Source organism: Pleurodeles waltl, unplaced genomic scaffold, assembly GCF_031143425.1.
Source record: "Pleurodeles waltl isolate 20211129_DDA unplaced genomic scaffold, aPleWal1.hap1.20221129 scaffold_56, whole genome shotgun sequence".
In the NCBI taxonomy this organism is placed as follows: Eukaryota; Metazoa; Chordata; class Amphibia; order Caudata; family Salamandridae; genus Pleurodeles; species Pleurodeles waltl.
In genome coordinates this window covers 209,034-215,588 of record NW_027150269.1, presented here as the reverse complement: position 1 = coordinate 215,588, position 6,555 = coordinate 209,034, and positions in this window count along the sequence as shown.

Below are 6,555 nucleotides of genomic sequence, written 5' to 3'. Positions count from 1 at the left end.
CAAAGCCCTATATAATTCATTATGGAGACTATCTGGCCCTGCTGCCTTACCTTTTTTTAGTGCCTTTAAACCTTCCGCCAACTCAGCCTCATTTAGCTTATCATTCAATAGGAACATCTTCGACTCCTCTAAAACTGGGAGATCTACATTGTTTAAGAATTCTCTTACCGGCTCTTCCAAATTAACCAAACTTTCTGAATATATCTCCTGAAAGTAAGAAACGAAGGCCCCCTCAATCTCCTCTTGCTCCGTACAGACCTGATTCATAGGCTCTGATTTGACTGATAAAATGTGCCTTTTGGAAAGGTCCGACTTAACCTTCCACGCTAACAGTTTACTGCAACCTTCTCCATAATCAAAATGAGCATACTGACTACTTTCCCATTTTAACCTACAGCGGTTTTCCAAAAAAGCATCTAGACTAGACCGGACCTTTTCCTCTTGACAAGACAGCTCCATTACTAAATCCGTTTTCCCTTCTAACTGCGCATTATACCTTGCAACCTGAAAGGTTTTCAATGACGACTCCATGTTTCCCAACTTTTCCCTCTCTTCACGGTGCTTATAAGCTGCAAGGTTAACTAGCCTCCCTCTTATAAAAGCCTTAAACGCATCCCAAACACACCACAAACTTGCTGTTCCATCATTCACCTGAAAAAATTCTCTAGTATCTTTTTTTAACACTTCTACTAATGCGTCATCTAAAAATAGAGCACGATTGATTGTGCTCCTAGTTGTCCTGTTACTAACCCTAATATCTAAGTGTAGTATTACTGCAGAATGGTCTGACATGTGTGCTGTGCTGTGGGCTACCCTTCTTACCTCCAGGCATAAACTTTTTTTAATTAAAAAAAAATCTATTCTATATCTATGCCCATATTTTTTATTGTGGAATGTATATCTATCTCCTTCTCCCCTTCTCCAGTGCCAGGCATCTACCAAGCCTAAATCCTGCATCGCTTTCTTCACCAATGCCCTTGTTTTAGGTGAATTAACCGTACCCCGGGGGGGTTGACTTGTCCTGTGCAGGGTCTAGCAATATATTAAAATCCCCACCCAACACCACTGGGTATCTAGCTGAGAGTAGAATATTAAATAAGTCTTGAAATGGCGATGGGTCGTCAATATTCGGCCCGTAGTAACCCGACACTGTAATCCAGTAACCACCTACACACAGCTCTACCACTACCCACCTCCCTCTAGGGTCAGCATGTACTTCTCCTACCCTGAACCTCATGGATTTCTTAATCAAAACTGCCACACCTTTTATTGTGCTGGTTTGAGAAGAGCATACGCTGAACGCAACCCAATTCAGCTGTTTAAGCCAGGTCTCCCATTCAGTTTGGTAAAGATGGGTTTCCTGCAATATAATAATCTCCTCCTCAACCAAACGCAAGTACTCAAAGATCTTCCTCCTCCTACCAGACACCCTTAACCCATTCACATTCCATGAGAGGAATCTCAACTTTTCAATACCCTGCATGATCGTTCATGACGAGAAGGAAAAAAAAAGGAAGAACACCAACCCCCCCGACCTATATTAGCAACATATGAGGACTTTCTTATTTTATCCCTTTCAACCCACCAAACCCAGAACAAACCCCAACTCTCCGTGCCACCCCCCCTACACCCACCTCCAACGTGCCCCCAAAACCCCATTCCCCCCCAGAGGAACCCTCCCTACTTCCACTAGGATAACCATCCTGGTATCCTATCTTCGAACCCCACGCCGGACGGGGGCTTTCCACTAGATCTTATTGAGACGCCTTAATCTGATCTATAAATATACTGACCTCCCCAAGGTCTCTCATATTGTACATTTTATTCTTCCACATTATACGGAGAGCTGCCGGGAACCTTAGTTGGACTGTCGCCCCTAACTCACGGAGCTCCCGCATGAAATTTCCCAGCTCCCACTGCCCATCTAACGTTGCCTTAGACACATCAGATCTTATCCTGAGAGACCATTCTCCCTTGGGAAAAGCCCCAACCTTGAGGGCTTCGGACAAGATTCTTTCCTTAATAGAGTATGTGTTGAAATTTATAAAAATTCTCCTGGGGTTTTTCCTTCCTGGATTTTTCTTGAAAGGATCACGGTGGACTCTCTGAATGTCATCCTCCAAATTGATCCCTACCATACTGGGGAGGACCTCCCTAATCAGCGAGATCACATAGCTCTTAATATTTTCCCCTTCCAAGCCCTCTGGAACTCCCAAGAGCCTTATATTGTTTCTCCTCATGTTATTTTCCATCATTTCCAGTCTGTCTTGCAACATCTTTTCTCCCCGTTTCAATTGTGAAATGTCCTTAGCTTGAGCTAACACTCGTTCCTCGTGGGCCTCCACCACAGCCTCTAGTTTCCCCAGCCGGTCTCATAACAGGTTGATTTTACTTTCCAAGACCTCACAGGCTTCCCGAATCCTAGTTTGATTAGTTTCTGAAATTTCGAATTTCTCACTAATTTCTTTAGTAAGAGAAATTAACAGAGCCTGTACATCCAAGTCATGTGGTATTGATCCACTGGAGAAATTACCATCAACTTCCGGCAAGGGTAGTGTCTTAAAAGGGCCCTCTCTCAGTGTAGCTGGTTCCATTTCTAACAGTTCTTGTGCTGGGCCGACAGCTGAACGGCCTTCAACTAGCTTAGAAACCCCTAACTTGCCTAAGGCCGGTTTAACATTTACCATATCCTGTGGTGGAGGAATTGTGGTCTGAAAGTACCTTGTAATCAACAAATCACTCCTCCCCTGGATCTCAATTTGACTCTCCTCCCGGTGGGGTAGAGGATGATCCACTAGTAGTGTTATGTGGAGTGGCCCTTCACCATAGATTTTAGGCTCTGAGTCCGCTATGCCCGTTACTATAGTTCCAGACACCTGAGTCCGAAGATTAGCACTTGCACCACGGGTACCGGGCTTACTTTTCCTGGCCACAGTCACATCGTTAACTTCTGCCCGGGCACCCCTGGGGCGACGCTTGATTAATGACATGCACTGCGGGGCTCCAACACTCTCACACTCCTTTCTTACCCCCTTCCCACTTAAGTTGGTTCTGGTGTGGAACCCCGGGGTCTCCGGGAGGGTCCCACGGAGAGAGCAGCGGGAGGTATAAACTCTCCCACGTCGCACACCCTTCGCCGCTTCTGTCCAAATACTGGAGTTTAAAGCCTGTTTCCAAGACTCCCCGCCACCCCTCCCCGTAGTTAAAGACCCCCCCTTCTTGTTCGCCGTTTTTCCTCCCTAGTTTTCCCGACAAAAGTCGGAAAAAGGAAAACACTGTAGAGAGGAGAAATGAAATTAACAGAGCGCAATAACAGAAGTATTCTTCTTGCCGCCCTCTCCTACTCTCTCTAACGCCTAGAAATCCAGGGAAACATAGCACAAAATGTGAGGGACCAAATACCCCCCCGACGAGGAACCTATCTAAGCGATGCCCCACCTCCTTTCTCAAGACCCTCAAACCTGAGGAGCTCTCAATTGAAACAACAATTTACACTCTCATCCCTTCCAGTAAACGGCGAAGCACCATGAATACACGAGCGTTGAGTTTTTGGCGTCCATCTGTATCTCACCACCCTTCTGTATAAAGCAGCAAGTTTTACACTGGTTTTGTGATTGTAAAGTGACAAACGCTGAAACGTAACAATCCCTGGCGGTATGCAGCTGTAAAACGCGATAATTAGGCACGAAAGATTCCTCTAGTACATACTTCTAGTAGAAAAGAGAAAAACTCTTGCATCTGCTTATTTTTGTAATAAGCAACACTTTCACATGTATATGCGTTTTCTTTAAGCCCCCCAATACTCCTGGGAAGGCAGCATCAATGATCTTAACAGTCTCTGCCTGCTAGGGACAGGCTATAATCAGGCTATAATCAAAACAACTACACCCCCCCCCCCCCAAGCCGCCAAAAATACACTGTCACCGTCTTTTGCTGCTCCTTGCTCCGCTGGCACAGCTCCAGGGGCCTCCCCCGAGAAACGCCGAAGCGGTAGGTCCGAGGCTCAAGCCCCCAGGCTCCCAACCCGGTGCACGAAGGGAGAGAGTCCTCACCCTCGCCTCCCTGTCATTCTAGCCGTCGCCCAGGGAGACCGGGGGCCGGGGACACAAACACACGCCAATCCGAAGAGGAAAAAGCTACCGCAGCTTTTCCCGAGACTCACGCGCCGGGCTCCCAATCCGGAGCGCATAGGCGAGATGAGGAAATCCTCACTCTCGCCTCCCTACCATTCAAGCCGTTCAAGCCGTCGCCCGGGGGGGCCGGGGGGGCAAACAAACGTGAATCCGACGGGGAGAAACTTCTGCTGCTTTCCCGAGCAGAGACGAGGGGCGGTCTGCTCGCAATCCGAGTCACGAAAATTCAGCGTCACATCCGTCCGACGAGAGTTCACGGCAGCTCGTTAGCTGACCGTCATGTTCCTCTCTATTCCCAGTCCCCTGTGACAGCTTTTAAACTTTTTACAATTAAACAATGTTTTGGGTGATACCTTAGGTGACCAATCAGGATTCAAGATACACTGTGAGACAGGAACACATAAAGAATTACAATGAACAAACAACAGTTTATTACACTCAACATTATGCTTCGATTTTCCCATAAGCTTCTTCCTCTGGAAAAGAAGAGTTGTATACATTTTATGCTTACTTTCATTCTGTCATTTCCATTCTCACACATCTTTTCAATAGAAGAAACAAAAAAAAAAAAAAAAAATAATAATAATAATTTTAAATACAGGTCAAGGGTTAAAAGAACAGAGAAGTATAACTTTCCTTTGTTAAGAAAGGAAGCTTGAATCATGAGAAGTTGTACAAAAGACACATTTCAACTGAGCTATACCAGTTTGGAATTTTCAAGCATTAGCAAGTTAATCACAAACAGGTCATGCAAAGTTTAGAAAGGAAAGTGCATGTTTAAAATTTGTTTTAATATGAAGCTTTTAGTTAGGCCTACAGTTCACTCAAACAGGTCATTTTTTATGTAATTTTACTTTCTTTCAATTGAAATCTTTGGCAATGGCTCCAATACAAGGAAGGGATTGTATAGGAGGGGGTCACATGCAAAAAGGTATATTCAGTTTCCAACCAAATATAACTAATTTACACCTGTCTGGAAATGGATCTTGATGGGTGGAAAACCATTTATAGGTGGAAATCTACACTATGAGTGTGCGGAGCTCTGCACATATAAATCCTAATTGAAGGGTGAGAAGTCAACGTTACAAAGTGAGGTTTGCCTTCAAAGTTTGTGAATGCCCACAATCTTAGATGTTTGGGAACATACCCAAACTCCTCTTCTTTCCCTTTCCTATCTGAAACGCTCGGACATATACTCCAGCCAATGGCTGTATAACTCTTCTTGAAGTGTGGGAAGGGAAATTTATCACTCTGAGATTTGATGGGGGTTTAGGGGAAGGGCTTTCTCAGTGGAGAAGAAATATTTTCAAGTGGATATTTTTTTAAGAGTATTTGCAAAAGAGATTATACTCTTTCTGTGAGGAGTTACCCGTAATTGAGAGCTCAGTTTATTGGGAATTGATCATGCCCAGCATGTCAAATGATTTTCATAAACCTGCACACCTATGCGTTGTGCTGCTTTGAGGCATACCGTTGGGAATGTTTGTGGATTGGGACAAGTAGGAAAAATACTCTCAGTTGGTGCTCTCCATTGGTATTTTTCGTATCTTTTTGTGAATCAGACACTAGCAATGATATGTTCATCAATCATCTCTTAAGATCATTTTGAGGCATGATGTGTGAATGGTTTATAATGCTGGTGGATTTCTCTCTCTAGGGAATTTTTCAAGAAAGTTTTATTCACCAAAAAACCTCTCTGGTTCTCTGACACCCTCAAAGAATCAAAGAAAACATGTCGCGCCCTCGAGAAGGCCTGGCGCAAGGACCACTCCGCCGACAACATGACCGCCCTCAAAAACGCAACCCGCGAACACCACCACCTGATCCGCGCAGCCAAAAGGAACTTTTTCACCGACAGACTGGACAAAAACAGCCACAACAGCAGAGAACTTTTCAGCATCATCAAAGAGTTCTCCAACCCCAACGCCAACGCCGTCACACCCTCACAAGACTTGTGCAACTCCCTCGCCACATTCTTCCATCGCAAGATCAGCGACCTCCACGACAGCTTCGGACACCAGACCCTACCAAGCATCACCGAACCCACACCCCCGGCCATCACCCACAACGCCTGGACCCACATCAACACTGAAGGAACCAAAACCACCATGAACTTGATCCACTCCGGCGCCCCATCGGACCCCTGCCCTCACTTCATCTTCAATAAAGCCGAAGACATCATCGCCCGCACCTCCAGGCCGTCATCAACTCTTCATTTTCTTCTGCTACCTTCCCCGAAAGCTGGAAACACGCCAAAGTCAACGCCCTACTAAAGAAACCTACGGCTGACCCTAGCGACCTGAAAAACTTCTGCCCCATCTCGCTCCTCCTTTCCCTGGAAGACACCAACCTGCTTGACCCTTCTCAAACCGGATTCCGAACCAACCACAGCACTGAAACCACCCTCATCTCAGTCACAGAC